Below are 14,738 nucleotides of genomic sequence, written 5' to 3' on the forward strand. Positions count from 1 at the left end.
AAAATTAATTCATTTCATATTGAAGCCTGAAACTATTGCCTTGTGAAGCTGGGCAATGAGCCCCGAGTCACACATTGAACCATTACAGAGAAAGCAGCTGTTTGGAGCTTAAAAATTTTCAAATACCATTTCAAATACACTCAAGGAACAAGAACTGGAATGCCTTCAGCGTTCTTCCCATCTGACCTATCTTCATAAAATGCTTATGACAAGTGCCTGCTTCCCCTACTGCTGTTACCAACACATCTGAAATTATGTGAGGAATCAGGCAGAGGAAAAAGAGCCCTAGGAATAGTGAAGAAAATGCATAGTCAGATAAAAGATTATCCTTTTTATTGGGAAGAATCACTAAGGAGAGTAATTGAGTCTCGAGTCTAAACTCATTTATTCTTTAGTTTTTAATATGAAGTAACTATGTGTATTCATTATCACCAATGGGGCAGTGGAAATAACTATAAAAATAGAGATAATAACCCTTGCATAGTAATTTCACTCGGGCCCACCAACAAGTGCACTTAACTCATCATAGACATTTCTAAATTATATTAAATCGTAGTAATGGACCATTCACAGCACACAGGTTTCGTTTGGTTGTATAAAACTAAGACCCGCAGTGGGCACATTAGTGTATCACCAGCAGTCCTCACTGGACAGTATATGATTAATTTCTAGAATGTAATAGATATAGTTAGATAACTCATAGTTTTCCAAATCCTGATATATTATAATTGCTCAACCACTTTCTGATTGTTGGATGTCCAAGATAACTAATTCAAATAATAAAATTACTTTAACTCGTGGAATATAATATATTAAAATCTATACCGAGAGTGATATTATTATCTAGACTAATTCAGGGACATGGAATTTTCTTAATTTATTCCTTTAACACTTGCACTAAAATATGCAATATTTTCATCTGGATTTGATTGAGCAAAGTAAATTGATATGTTTTCCCATGATAAACTGCAGATGTTGTCATTTCCTATCCACAGGGGACACTAATTAATCTCGAGTAACCCTCTGAGACAGACCATGAGCAGTGTACACACAAGAGGGAGAAATAACCATAAAATACACACAGAACAAAAATAGACTAGAGTCAAGGAATTCCAGTGAGTACTACAGGTGATATCTAATGTCACCACTGGGTTCCATTTCCAGGAATTATGAAATTCCCAGGACTAACCCTGAGACATGATGGTGTGAATTCCTCACCACACACTGAAGAATGTACGTGAGGAGGACTTGGAGCTGTTATTCAGACAAGTAAACAAAGGGACTCTGTTGAGAACTGTCGTGTTTGTGTAGACTGACTGGTGTCAGGTCCCGAGAGAGGTGCACCTGGACGCAGGTGAGCACTGAAGGGAGAAGGGGAAACATTCAGCCAGGGAAGCCAAGCCATCGTGGGAACAGCCTCTCACAGGCTTCTGCTCCAGTTTGCATTTCCTGCCAGTCCTTACACACCCACGGAATTCCCTACACCGCTGTGGACTTATCACCCCCACAGCTCCCTACAAATCAAGCAGGCTTAATGGACATGGCTATAAGGTAGTTACACAACATACTGAACCAGAAGGATCTCATATCTGGTCCACTGGTTTTTCTTCTTTCTATCTTTTTTGTTTGTGTGTTATTCTGTCTTGGTTCTTAGTGTGATAAAAGAGTCACGATGTAAGCTTAGCATACTTCGGTGTCAAGTCGCATGGCATTAAGGACTTCCCACGCTATTTGCCGCCATCACCGTATTTTGGCCATCTCCACAATGCTCTCATCATCCTGTACTGGAAATCTGTGCACTAACCCGTAACTCCCCCTTCCTTTTCCTCACTCATCACAAGGCTACCTCATATAAGTGGAATCATGCTTCGTCTGTTTTCCCCTGTTGATATAAGAGGCTAGGAAATGGTTTTGTAAAGTTTCCTTAGTGAGGGACCACGTTGGGAACCATAAACCAAAACCCAAATCATCCTTTTTAAGTCACCTCACATGCAGAACTGTCTGGGGCCCACAGGACCTACCATTAGCCCTCTACAGGTCTTGACACCTATTTCTAACGACTCATGAGAATCTACCTCCAAAAAGCCATTTCACTTGGAATGCAAAGCTTCCACCACCTAAATCCGTCTTTATACACACGAAGTCATGCATTCATAGTGATTTCCTCACTGGACCTCAAATGCAATAGAAACTATGGGAGAAGAATAAACTTTTCCATCTGGAAATGGGCTCATTTTGGTAATCCAGAAGCTATAGACTTCATCTGCCAGGGACAATGTGAACTACAATGCTGTCTTCATGCCCTCCAGTCTAAGGCAAGTGTTTTAAACATTCCAACTGGTTAGTCCCATTGTTTCTGATTCACAAAGTCTCTTCTCATCTCTCTTTGAAATGAGATTACTTCATTTGCTTGCAAATTTCAAATCAACCTCTGTCTTTATAGAGAGATCTATGACAAAACCTGAAACGGCTAAATTGGACTCAAAGTTTATAGCATTGAAATGCCTGAATTATAATCATTGAATGTCTCAGGGATTTCCTTCGTTGGAACGCTGTTCTAAATTAACTCCTTTCAACAGAACACTTAAAGTGAATTAAAAAGTTCTTGGAAGGTATGTGTGTGGGGTGTGTGTGTGTGTGTGTGTGTGTGTGTGTGTGTGTGTGTGTGTGTGTGAATCAGGCTGGCCCAGACAAGAAGCCAGTGACAAGAGACTGATGGCGGTTGTTTCTAGCCAGGCTTGATCACAGTTTGCTGCATGGATTTGGTAACATGCCTCTTTTCCTTTGGCGCCCTAATCTGTCAGTACAAAAGAGATTTGCTGAGGCTCAGCCCCTGAATTATAAGCATACCAAAATTTCCTCACATTTACTCAGTATACATTAATTGTTTTTAAATCATTGTTATAAACAATGGTTTTTTAAATTAGACACAGTCAACCTTGTAATTCAAAAGAAATAAAGGGGGCTTATTATACACTTTAAAAGTGGCTTGTCCAGGGAGGTCCTACAGAGTAAGACACTGTGACCTTTAGTTGAACTTCTGGAACTCGTGTTTTTAGAGGACATGTAGAGGTTACCTGGCATCCATTATTACGTCACTATTAGTCTTGTTCTGGCATTTCTGTCCTTCTCTGTTCTGTGGAACGAGCTACCTTACCAGCATATACCTTTCACATCAACCTTGGGGTCTCATTTGCATATGTATGACATTTGAGCTGGCCTGGCTGGATGAGAGCTTTACATGACACGAAATGTTATAGTGCTGGGAGTCCTTCTTTAATTTTGACTTTAAACTTGATCTTCTGATTGCATGACTGACCACTTTCTTGTTACCTGGATAGGAGAAGGTCCCATCAGTGGGGAATGTCCTAGGTCCACAGACCAGAGACAAAGCTGCCATTGTGGAGCACAGTATGATTTGTCAAGGGAAGGCACAGTCACTGACAGCCATTTCTTTCCAAAGCAAGGGCATTTTCAGGGGAGGGGAAACACATGTCCATCACCTCTCCTTTTGACTGTACATTCAATTACACCCACACATCTTGCTGACAATGGCATTTCCCCCCTTATTTCTTTGAGGAGCAATTGAGAAGGTATGATCTGTTTCGGAGACCTTTCAGCATTTTACTTTTTAATGAATACAGCAGGTCTCAGGTACCTGATCTTTACAGAACAAACAAGTAATTTATGACATAGCCAACTGTACTATCTGTGGATGACCACATTCTTCATTATCGTTAGGAGGCTATTAAATTTTCTACTTTTGCAATATATGCCTGTGCTTAATTATCTGTGCCTGCTAGACAGTAGGAATACTTTCTCTATAAATAAATAACGTATGAAGATATTTTAACTTTCCTACGAAAATGAATAGGCACGGCTCTGGGTTACCTGATAGTTTCTGCACTGAAGAGCAGGCTGACAGGGTGCGGCAGCCATGCCTGCCTGCCTGTTGCTTTAGCACATTGCATAGATGGTGTTATGTAATCAGAAGCACAGTTTGCCAGAATCTACTGATGTCGAGCAACCTTTTCTACTGAACCATTTCATGCATCTCTCTTAACTTACTTCAGCCTAAGTTACAATACAACGAGACTGTTCTAAGTGAGTTTGGTCAAACCCTGATACCTCTGCAGCCACTAGGGAGTAACATTTGACTATTTACGAACAAATATGAAGCTTAATGCTAAATCTTGGGAACAGATTTTTCCCTTCAAATTTTCCATTTGTAACCTCTCTTCTTGCTTTCCTTTGACAAGTAAGTCTTAGGTCAGTCAAAAAGTTTCCAAGTCATTTTGTATGAAATGCTTCATTCACTTACAGAAAGAATTTTAATGGCAGACAGGAAATTTTGGGGCCAGCCCAGCTATGGCATCTAACAAGAGATTAAATTCCGTATTAAGGTCAAGGACATGTGAAGGATAAGGCAGCTGATCAACTCTGTCAGCAAATGCTACTTCTCTTCTTCCCTCATTCCTATCTGTACCTCTGAAGGAACGAAATTTCAGGATGAGCCCGATTTCTTCCTGTCTGTCTGTCTGTCTGTCTGGGTTTTATTCTTGTGAAGACACCATGGCCATGGCAAGTCATATAAAGAAAGCATTTCCTGGGTGCTCATGCTTTCAGAGGGTGAGGGTTGGGCACTTACCATAGGGCAGCATGGCAGCACCCAGGTAGGCATGATGCTGGAGAAGGAACCGAAAGTTCTACATTTTGATCAGAAGGCAGCAGAATGAGACTGTGTACCACACTGGGCGAAGCCTAAACATAGGAGATATCAAAGCTGTCCCTCCAGTGCAATACTTCCCCCAACAAAGCCACAGTCACCCCGACAAAGCCATGCCCCTATAGTGCCACTCCCGATAATCAAGCATCCAAATACGTGAGTCTGCGGGGACCATATCTCTTCAAACACCACACTACCTGTCTGTCTTGTCTGTCTGTCTGTCTGTCTATCCATCCATCCATCCATCCATCCATCCATCCATCCATCCATCCACCCACCCATCCATCCATCCATCCATCCATCCATCCATCCACCCACCCATCCATCCATCTATCCATCCATCCATCTATCCATCCATCCATCCATCTATCCATCCATCTATCCATCCATCCATCCATCCACCCATCCATCCATCCATCCATCCATCCATCCATCCATCCACCCATCCATCTATCCATCCATCCATCCATCCATCCATCCATCCATCCATCCATCATGTATCTACAGTAAGAACTGATCAATGCCAAGACTTTCCAGGATGCATGTGCATATACTCTACCACTGCACTATATTCTCAGCTCTTTTTATTCTTATTTTGAAACAGAGTTCTGGTAAGTCACCTACTTGCCTTTCAACTTCTGGTCTTACTCTCTCTGACTCCTACGTAGCTGAAATTAGAGGCATTTGCTATTATGCCTTTATTTCTTGAACCTTTTGAGAAATGTTAGTATCATGGTTATATGACTACCGTCCTCGAAAGACTTGCCATTTTGAGAATAGCATGGGGTTTGTAGTTAATTGAACGAAGAGTGCTGATAAGATTTACTTCTCATGGTTTAGCTACTAGTGAGTATATGTGACAATCCTTCTAGGCAATGTCATTTTTATTACTATTGAATGTGTAATTTCAAAATTATCAATGGGCCATAAGTGGTATGGTGTCCTAAAGAAGTGAAATTCAATGAGATCAAGACTTCTACAATTCTGTATGTCGCAGATGAGTGCTTGCCACTATATTCAACGCTAACACGTGTCACCCACACTCACTTCTATCAAGCTTCAGTTGCATTATCCAGAAAAAATGGAGACGAATATACGAAGATAACTAAATGTTAGAAAACAAGAAGATAATCTGTTGACTGTGTATTTGTTTCACTCATTAATCTCGCGTACAAGAATAAGTTAGAGAAAATGAGGAGACGGCAGCACTTCAGAGTTCATAGAAACGTGCGAGCAGTTCTAGCAGGAGCTGTGCCATCGCTAGATCATGACCACTGCGGAGACCAGACAGTGGAGGCCAGACTGCAGAGGCCAGACTGCAGAGGCCAGACTGCAGAGGCCAGGCTGCAGAGGCCAGACTGCAGAGGCCAGACTGCGGAGGCCAGACTGCAGAGGCCAGACTGCGGAGGCCAGACTGCAGAGGCCAGACTGCAGAGGCCAGGCTGCAGAGGCCAGGCTGCAGAGGCCAGACTGCAGAGGCCAGACTGCGGAGGCCAGACTGCAGAGGCCAGACTGCAGAGGCCAGGCTGCAGAGGCCAGGCTGCAGAGGCCAGGCTGCAGAGGCCAGACTGCAGAGGCCAGGCTGCAGAGGCCAGATTGCAGAGGCCAGGCTGCAGAGGCCAGACTGCGGAGACCAGACTGCAGAGGCCAGACTGCAGAGGCCAGGCTGCAGAGGCCAGACTGCAGAGGCCAGGCTGCAGAGGCCAGACTGCAGAGGCCAGATTGCAGAGGCCAGGCTGCAGGCACCTTTGTTTTGAGGAATTCACAATGGAGTTTTATAAAATGGCACATTTTCACACAATTTAAGTTTTTAACTATTTTCTTCATTAATAATTTCAGTTAATAATAAAGGAGCCAAAGTAAGAGACTGCAATTAGCTTCATACTCTAGAACAGCTGTTTACATCAGGAAGAAAAAGAGAAAAGTTACAGATTCTAGATCCTTAACTCACAGGGAGATTTCATTGTGCAGCCCTCAGAGGACCACTTCACTGACAGAGTCCGTGGAAACTGTCTTCAGCTTGATTCTACTTCAATTAAATTCAGTATAACCAAGAACTAAAGGACCTCAGGCATTACACACTAAAAATAAAATCTATAAGCAACACTAAAGTAATTTTATACTTTATAATTTTAAGTCACAGAACTTTATGGATTACAGATAAATTAGACCACATCATGAGGCTAGACCAGGATATACTGCATATATTAACAAAAGTACAATTTGGATTAGACATTGTATCATATACTTAATTCCTTTTATTGGATTCCTCTGGGAGGCAGAATGAAAATGATTTATAATGACCTAAGTGAACTGCATACTATCATGTTTATTTCACTAGGTCCAAATTGTTTATTTCACATTAGACAAAGGGTCACATGTTTTACATTTCAGCAAATTCTACTTAGTCTGGCAAACACTAAGTGAACCCTTTGTCAATCAAAATATAATGAAACAATTAAAGAGTACTGTAAGTTCATGATGCTATCTTCCAAAACCACAATCCAATCTCTAAATGCAATGTGAGTGCATTTCTGAGTATTTCCATGATCCAATCATTGCAAATCATAAAAAGCGTGGTTTGTCACATGCATCTTCAACCTCAAGATCAACACCCCAGACAAGATTCCTTTACTCTAGCTGAAGCTTAGGTAGACTTTTTGAACATTAACAAAATTAATAAGCATTTATGAAGTAGATCATGCACTTTTTTAATTGTGTCTTCAAGCCATATATGGTGACACAGTAGTGTCTTAAATTTACCCATAGTGGAACTGACAAGTAAAAGGGTTAACCCAAGCAAGAAGTTGGCAACAGCACTCACTGGATCATCACCAGGGAGAGGTGACACCCCATGCCACCCCCTTGTCACATATGGCAGGCAGCAGGAGAGCAGGTCCCAGGATCATCAGAGTAGTAGAGCTGACCCTGTCCCTCACTTGCTGCAGCACTTAGGAGAGCAGTCCCTGTGACTGGCCTAGGTAGCACAGTAAAGCTGGCTCTAGATGCAGGGGTTGACTGTGAACCAATCCTGAGGGTGTGAGCATGGGAGAGCCAGCCCTGTCTCTTGTCTGCTGGGTGATGGTGCAGATGAGAGTTATACCATGTTTCCTTCCCTCGTCCTTCATCATCTATGATGTTGGCAGGAGAGCTGACCCTGGGGTCATGAATCGGAGAACTGACCATGTCCCTCACTGGCTGCAACACTTGGAAGGGCAGGCCCTGCAGCTCAGCTAGGCAGCAGGGTAGAGATGGTGCTGGTGTCGGGGGTTGCTTGTGAGACACCTGAAGATCAGAGAGCAGGAGGGCCAGTGAACTGACCAGCTCAGATAGCACTCATGCCCAGATTGAGGACAACCCCAACATCTACCCTATCTATGAACTGCTGTAGTGAATGGAGGAGCTGGTCCTACAGATCCATAACTGCAGGATCTCCATGACCCAGACGTGGCCCCCAGTGGCAGCACTGGCCAGACCCTCCGTAATCTCACTATCCTCCAGTCTCTGGTTCTGCCTCTCTTCCTTGTGCCCACAACCTTCTGTTTCTCTTTCTCTTCCATTTCTCCACCATTTACTTGCTTTCCTTAGGCCCTGGGCTCTCTGAGTATCTGGGGTCATCTCAGCAGTGGTCTTAGGAGTGCTATGCCCTGCTGGTGCACCTGGGAAGGGGTCATCTCATCACGGTCTGCCTCTCCATCCCCCGGAGGCCCATGTCCCAATGGTTGTGGTCTCAGGCTTGCTATCCAGGCCCCTTGGCGCTTGCAATCTTCAGGGAATGCTGGGACACTAATTATTCAAATGTTTAAAGGTCAGAACATTGAGCTTAGATGTAGCCTCTCTCCTCTTCGTCACCTACTGATGCACATGTGACAGAGCAGCCATACCTGTAATGCCTCTATAGGTACCCTGTAGTCTTAATTATATGCAAAACCAAACAAAAACAAGAAACTGTCACCTGCTGTAATAGCATCTTGTCAATATAAAATTTTAGCTGCCATAATTATATTTTCTTTGGGGGAAAAAACGTTCTCAAGAATGGGAATTTATAGCAAGCCATAAAGGTTGTTAACATTGTTATGACAATGTTTAGTTTTAACTTTCAAGGCAGCCATCCAGATATTTTGAGGATCAGAATGGAGAGGCTGCATGATGAGAGGACCGGACAGGCCACTGCTGCCTGGACAGCCTCAGTTGAAGTTGAAGCCCCAGGACTGAGGGGGTCAAGGAGAGAAGGTGAGGTTTGGTACCATGTGACAGGTTCCGAGACCCTGAAGAGATCCCAGAAGAGGCAGTTGGGGAAGGTGTAGCCCAGTAGCAGGGCAGACCCCAGTATCTTGGAGATGCCAATGCCATGGGATGCCTACCAAGGACAGTAGCCTAGGGGCCAAAATGTGCGTGCTGCAGAGAGCAGCGTTAGAGAACTGGCTGAAGTCCTTTGGAACTCAGAGGACTGTGAGTGGGACCCAGACATCGAGCACTGAAGGTTTTATGCAGTTAAGGTTGGCTTGGCTTGGCTTTGATTTTAACTATGTCCTGATTCCACCCCTATTGAAATAAGAAAATATGCAACATATTTTTTATTGGACTCTGAAGTTTTAGAGAGGCTTTGCATAGTTTAGAGAAACTTGGGATGTTTTAAAGAGACCAAAACTTTTAAAGCACTTGTATTTTCAAGAACTGGGAATTTTTAAGTTGGGAATACTTTATATTGTTATATTAGTATTAATATGAGATCGGGGGTAACCAAAAGAGAAAAGGGTAGTAGATTAATGGTAATTTATTTGTTTGTTACTGTGACAAGGAATCAAGTCTGCTGCCTATTTTTTATGGCAACTTGACATAAGCTAAAGTCACTTCCAAAGAGAAAACCTCAGCTGATAACATGGTCCTTCAAGACAGGACCGTGGTCAAGCAGGAAGCACCTTTTACTGGTTAATAATTGATGTCAGCAGAGCCAGCTCACTGTGGGTAGTGTCGCCCTTGGGCTGGTGGTCCTGGGTGCTATAAGCAAGCAGGCTGAGCAAGCCATGGGAGGGAACGGAAAAGCAGCCCTTCTTCAAGGCCTCTGCATCAGCTCCTGCCTCAGTGTCCCTGCCCTGCTTCAGTTCCTGACTTGACTTCTCTCAGTGAAAGGCTGTTATCTGGAAGTGTAAAATGAAATTTTTAACAAAAATATTTATCAATTTTAAGAAGAAAAAAGATAAAGAAGGAATTAATGGTTGTTTAATTGGTTTTCAATATCATTTTAGGTCATCACTGTGATGTTAAGACACTTATGTGATATTGTGTATTCTTTATTTTGTGTCTTTTAAAACAATATAGATTATGTTTAATAATGTCACATTATTTCACTCCTTCTTTAAAAGGGGAACAAGAATACCCTTGGCAGGGAATAGGGAGGCAAAGTTTACAACAGAGGCAGAAGGAACACCCATTCAGAGCCTGCCCCACATGTGGCCCATACATATACAGCCACCAAACTAGATAAGATGGATGAAGCAAAGAAGTGCAGGCCGACAGGAGCCGGATGTAGATCGCTCCTGAGAGACACAGCCAGAATACAGCAAATACAGAGGCGAATGCCAGCAGCAAACCACTGAACTGAGAATAGGTCCCCTATTGAAGGAATCAGAGAAAGAACTGGAAGAGCTTGAAGGGGCTCGAGACCCCATATGTACAACAATGCCAAGCAACCAGAGCTTCCAGGGACTAAGCCACTACCTAAAGACTATACATGGACTGACCCTGGACTCTGACCTCATAGGTAGCAATGAATATCCTAGTAAGAGCACCAGTGGAAGGGGAAGCCCTGGGTCCTGCCAAGACTGAACCCCCAGTGAATGTGATTGTTGGGGGGAGGGTGGTAATGGGGGGAGGATGGGGAGGGGAACAGCCATATAGAAGGGGAGGTGGAGGGGTTAGGGGGATGTTGGCCCGGAAACCGGGAAAGGGAATAACAATTGAAATGTAAATAAGAAATACTCAAGTTAATAAAGATAACAAAAAAATGTTGCATTATTCATTTAGCAAAATGCGTTCTGAACTATTTAATTCACAAATGAAATAAACTGATTTTGAAACCCCCATTGCCGCTGTTCTTTCAATACCCTATAAACATGTACTTATCTAAGCACGGATTTTCTTAGTACTGTTGTATGTAAATGTTGAACACACTCACAGAAACTTGAAAACTAGTGCTAAAGATTATTTTCACATATGAGAAGGAATGATGTCCTTATATATACCTGTGTGTGGTTATTATGTAACATGTACATACCAATGTTGTCCTCCTGGGCCTGTGTGTGTGGTTATTATGTAATTCACACACCAATTTTTGATGTTGATTTCTTTCAGGTTAGACTCACACTGTTTTTTAATCTTTTTTCTTACTAATTGCAAGTCTTTCCCAAGGGTCTTTAATTTCAAGAGTGTCCAGTTACTTGCTGACAGTGTGCAAAGTTTCATGAACAGCAGGTAGCAATTGCCTAGCATACAGAGTTTTTGAGAACAATAGTTTTATCTAATGAATGAATCATTTGGAAGGAGAAATGAATGAGTTTTACTGATAAAGATTACATAGAGTTGTCTAGAGAAAATACTTTTTAAACAATATGAATATTAGAGAATCACAAAATATTTATATCATAATGAAAAGTGTTACCCTATATGTTTGGGCTGTTAGGATAAAATATCACAAATTTGGTGACTTGAAAACCAAAAGTATATATTCTTAAAGGCTGTAAGCTGGTAATGCAGAACCAGACTGTGAGCAGGCTCAGGTCTAGCAAGGGATTTTCATCCACGAGGCAATATTCATACTTCAACACTACAGGAAAAAATTAAATTCATCATGAATAAAACACATACTCTTGAATTCTGCAACTACTAGGATTATAATAGACGAATAAAGGCGAAGATACTTGCTTGATAGTAAACGATTACAGAAGAAGAATGAAGTTAGTCAGGAACCACACAATATGCATTTCTCTTTTACACTATTTAGTTCCATGAGTATCAATGTTTTATTTAGTGTTATTTTTCTTTTTAGATTAACTTTGCAATCTGGCAGTTCCAGACACTAAATATCTTTTGTCGCCCTGTCTTTTCTCCCTTCAAATCTTATCTCCTCCCTTCCATCACCACCAGTCCCCTCCCCAGAGTCATGACTCTAGATGGTATGGGATACCCTGTGCTAATGTCCTTCGTGCCCCTTTCTTTAGAGGTAACAACCACGCACCACACTGCCTGTGGCTGGGTGGGGATAAAGAGTGTGACATAAATCTGTCCTTCCTATACCTTCCTCCCAGTGCGTGCTACTAAGTGTTGTGACACTAGCAGTTTTTCCTTCAGCCTTTCTGCAGATACTCACATGCACCTGGTACTTCTGAGAGGAGACAGACAGACAGAAGAGTCTATTCTAACATCTGGTCTAACCTATTCTCTCCTCAACGCTATCCATGCTGGATTATTTTTTCTTTTCGGCCTGCCCGTTTTACTTCATGATTTTTGAAATGTTATTCAGAAAAACTATTCTTTCCCATAAGATTGATTTCATTTTGTTTGTTTGGGTTTTGCTGTTTGTTTGTTTTTGAACAGAGTCTTGCTATCTCTGTAGCCCAGGCTACCCTTCATTTTTCCTAACTTTGCTCCCTAGTGCTGGAGTAACGGGCATGTATGGACATACAAGGCTCGGTAAAGTTAGTTTGACACTGAGGTTTTCTCCTTAAGATTTGAGGTTTGCTCACATGCTTTACAACATAAATTACAAGCCTATTTCCATGAAAGGAGACTTTCCTCCATCTCTCAGCTATCATGGGGCCTTGTAACTCTTCAGAATTTTGGTTATACTTCACGTGATAAATAAATTTATAATCAAACGATTAAAATATTCCCTTCCTCATTATGTTACATAGCCCTGACAACAAATTGCATCACTAAATCACTGGACAACATAACCAAGTTTCTATGGCTACACAAGGACATCTTGGTCTTCTCATCTCCTCCGTACCACAGTATTCTATGAGGTAATAGTCTCAGACCACAGTCAGACTGTAAATCTGCAATCCTTGCATGTGATGAACTACATTGGTTAAGAATAATTTCAGCTCTTAGACCTCACATATTAATAAGATGACTGACTATTTCCAAGTGTCCCATTCAACATTTTTAGGCCATGTCACTGCAGCCAGATTGTAGTTTTAGATATTTGCAGTTTATTGAATTGTTTTCAAGTCCGACATCTCTAACACTTTTAGCCTTTGCTTCTAGTGTTGGGAGCATAAGTTATCATTTATACGTGAATCCACCATGCTATCCCAACCAAAACCATCGGTCCATATTGGTAAGAAAATTTATAAAGGCTATTGAAATTAGTATACTTTAAAACAAATGATTTTGAAAAAGATGTCAGTATATATTTTTTAATCCAATAAAGGACATTTTGTCATAGCTAAATCAGACATAATGCTAATCAATGTCATCTGGCCTGACTAGCCAGAAAATGGATATTGATTATATTAGGCAATAAATAGAAAACAAGACAAACATGAAAACAACAATATGCATGTTAATCTGAAGGAGGAAAAAGTCCTCCGTAGAGTGGAGAGTTCATCATACAGACTGCCATGTTCCTCCTCAGTGACCGCCGCGTGCCCAGATCCTCTATTATTCACGTTATCACATTGTTCCAGTTGTTCCTCTACCCTCTTCTGCTACAAGAAATATCACTTAAAAGTGATAATCATGGAAGACCGTTGTAATAAACAGTCCTGTAGATTGTGTTTATAATGATGCTCATGTCTTGGCCTTGAGAGCACTGTGATTTCGGCCTAATCTCACCTTGATTTCCTGGAGTTTACCTGCCTTCTCTGTCCACCATCAAACCTGAAAAGCACAGCACTTGATGACTAGAGGCCTTTCATTCTGCTTGATCCTCCAGCCAAAATATTTTGGACTTTTTTTCTTTAGCGCTCCCTACTTCCTCAGTGGTATGAAAATGCCTAACTTTTTAAATATTCAAGTTAAATATCTTCCTCTCTGGATGGCCTCGTACTTGGTTCATGGAAAGGTTGAAGAATTTAACGTGCTGCATTATTTTTGTTGTTTTTAATTAATTATAAACAGTTTTATATAAACAATTAAACCTTTCTGAAAAGCATCTGGTCTTACTCATCCCAGAATTTTCAATGTGTGGAACAGTGTTTAGCTTGCATCAGATGTTCAATCCATGTTTATGATGCTCCATCATTAGATTTAATAAAATAATGTTCTTCTAACCTCTGACTAGAATATTTATGTTAAAACAAGAGATGAGGTTTTTTTGTCTAGAAAAAAGGAATGGGATGGAATATTTAAAAATTACCCCCAAAGAGCCTTAACAATAAGATACTTATTTTAAATATGACTGGATTAAGACTGTGGTTTTTTCAACTGATAAATAAATATTTTATGTGGTGAACAGAAGGCATTTTGAAAAGAATCTTATATTTAATTCTTCTTTTAAAAAATATAATTACTCATTTGAATGTGTCTAATAGCACAAGCCTACACATTGGGAAAAGGTAAGAAGTTTTCTTCAAGTGGGAAAATGAATGTGGCCTTTCATTTGCACTGAACATCTATTTTCAAAGTTTCTGTTTTTTTCATGGAATACCAATTATTTGAGACAATACTTGAAGGAGAGAAAGACTCTACTGGAAATTCTCCACTAAGGAGAGTTACTAGAAGAGCCAGCCTCTGTAGAGGGCCTGTGAAAGTGTGTGAAAGGTCACCGTGGTGATTAAGAGATTAATGAGAGAATTATTGATAAAGGCAGAGCCTAGAATATGCAATCATAGAAACAGAAGCTTCAAATACTCAGGGTCTGCTAGGCGCTCCACACACTGTTTGTTTGTTTGTTTGTTTGTTTGTTTGTTTGTTTTTAACAAACAAGCCCTAGAAGTAGAATAAAAAAATAGACTAGGTTTACAGATGTTTAATTGATGCCAATCTTATGGCTATACAGCCTGCTGGA

The 14,738-nt window shown here is 41.2% G+C and overlaps 1 protein-coding gene and 1 non-coding gene across 6 annotated transcripts in view; both read right to left on the reverse strand.

Annotated features, from left to right (window-relative positions):
- The window catches only part of Cfap299 (cilia and flagella associated protein 299), a 474,580-nt gene that overhangs the window by 241,039 nt on the left and 218,803 nt on the right, over nucleotides 1-14,738 (reverse strand). The window lies entirely within an intron of this gene.
- LOC120096815 (small nucleolar RNA SNORA17) lies at nucleotides 8,501-8,634 on the reverse strand. Its single transcript, XR_015637790.1, has one exon. It is a non-coding gene; the product is annotated as a small nucleolar RNA SNORA17 (small nucleolar RNA).

Source organism: Rattus norvegicus, chromosome 14 (assembly GCF_021556685.1).
Source record: "Rattus norvegicus strain SHRSP/BbbUtx chromosome 14, alternate assembly SHRSP_T2T, whole genome shotgun sequence".
Lineage (NCBI taxonomy): Eukaryota > Metazoa > Chordata > Mammalia > Rodentia > Muridae > Rattus > Rattus norvegicus.